The sequence below is a fragment of the Elaeis guineensis genome, chromosome 7 (genome assembly GCF_000442705.2).
Source record: "Elaeis guineensis isolate ETL-2024a chromosome 7, EG11, whole genome shotgun sequence".
Taxonomy (NCBI): domain Eukaryota; kingdom Viridiplantae; phylum Streptophyta; class Magnoliopsida; order Arecales; family Arecaceae; genus Elaeis; species Elaeis guineensis.
In genome coordinates this window covers 42,625,566-42,627,681 of record NC_025999.2, presented here as the reverse complement: position 1 = coordinate 42,627,681, position 2,116 = coordinate 42,625,566, and positions in this window count along the sequence as shown.

Genomic DNA, 2,116 nt, shown 5'->3' with positions numbered 1-2,116 from the left:
GTAGACCTATGGTTAGATTAAAGATGGACTTAATTAGAGAATTGACTAAATCTAATCAATTGTTGTCTTAGATTAGGTCAAAGATTCTCTAGATCAATTACAATAGTTGTAGTTGGTCAAGTCCATGTCTTTAACGAGAACCAAATGGACTTGATTCTTGGCTAAGCGATCTAGCATGAACTGTTAGGTTGATCTAATCAAAACTAATTAAACCAGTTGGTGTCTAAGGTAAACCAGACTGATGGTTTTTAATTGGGAGCCCACTTACCTGGCCATTTCTGATGGTGTCTAAGGCAAGCTTTGGCAGACCCTTCCACTGATCGAACTTACCTGGCCTCTTAGTGAAATTATATTTTGATCGGATCACTTGACTATTCGAGCTGACCCATGTCAGATAGGTAAATCAGTGTGACTGATTTAGGTGCTCCTAGACCAGCCCTTTTAATGATCTCCCTTATGCTGACTTGGTGAAGCCAGTGGGAGGATCATGATAAGCTAGTTCATCTGACCTCATCCTCTAAATTATTTAAATCCTCTAAAATTATTAGGTCCTTAAAATGACAAAGTTATGGAGATAACTGAGTCATAGCCTCCCATTAAGGTGTTTGATAATGAGTCCATTACTCAATAATCATTGCAGACCCAAAGGTCTGGTGCTTGTCGACTAATGGAATTATCACTCATCATATGACGACTTGGAAGTGTCTCTCTAATGGTGGTTAGGTGAGCCAACCAAAGTTGGACTTAATCATTCGTTGGTTAGATACACCAAGTATGATCATGTTAATGGTTGGACCTAACGGATCCTTACAGTGGAGGCCAAAGCCTACTGATTAAGTTTCTGGGACAAAATTAAAATTACTAAAAATTATTTAAAGAAACAATTGGTTATGAACCTACCCTTAGATGTACATGGGTTGGCCAACCAAAGTTGGGCTTGTGTGCAGTCTAAGTGAATTTTAGTACCCACTAAGGAATTAGGATAATTCCTCGAATTGGAGGTAGAGGCTACCAATTCGAATAAAATAGTGGGAGAAATCTTTTGATTAAAGTCCAAATCTTTAGGTTTAATGAATCAATTACTAATTAGGTTATGGTTCTCCTTTATGCAAATATGGCCACTTCCCTATCGCTCCGATCATTGTTGGACAATGATAAGTCGGTGGGACCCAACTTCGGTAGCTAGTACCGAAAGTTGAAGATAGTTCTGGAGCATGAACGGATCCTATATGTGATAATGGATCTTTCACCTAGGAGCCAGCTGTCAATGCACGTGGAACAGTCAGAGACACTTATCAGAAGTGGCTCAGTGACCGGACCACGATGCGTTGTATCATGCTGGCTGCCATGAGCGACGAGTTCAGTTCCAGATTCAAGATGGCTCAGCCAAAGGACATGCTTCAAGTATTGGAGGATGCCTTTGGCACACCCAATGACATAGAGAGGCACAAGACTAGTTGTGCCATCATCAACGCCAAAATGCAGGATGGTGCCTCTGTCACTGATCATGTATTGTACATGATCGAGCTGATGGAATGATTGAGCAAGCTCGGCTTTTCCTTGCATGAGCAGCTTGAGAAAGATGCAATACTGAACTCACTGCCCAAGTCTTATCTCCCATTCCTCACTCATTATAGAATGACAAAGCCTGAAGAGAACTACCACGGGTTATTGGGGTTACTTCAGAACTTTGAGAAGGATCACCAACTTCACAAGGAGTCGATGAACTTAATGGGAGGTTCGTCTTCTGGTTCTCGACCTTTTAAGAAAGGAAAGAAGAATAAGAAGAAGAAAGTGAAGAAGGTGCATGTTCAGGCTGGGACATCAGTGCAGGGCCAGACCAGAAAAATCAAGCCGATAAGAGTCTATTCTACTGGCAAGCACCCTAGATTAGATAGTGTGTCAGATATCTACTTATGGCACTGTAGGCTAGGTCATATAAATAAGAACAGAATAAATAGGTTGACTCAAGAGGGAATCCTCGAAGTCAGTAATTGTAAAATGACCAAGTCACCTTTTACTGGAAAAGGTGAGAGAGCTACTGAGCGCTTGGGCCTAATACATACTGATGTATGCGGGCCCATGAGCACCAGTGCTAGAGGTGGATATTACTACT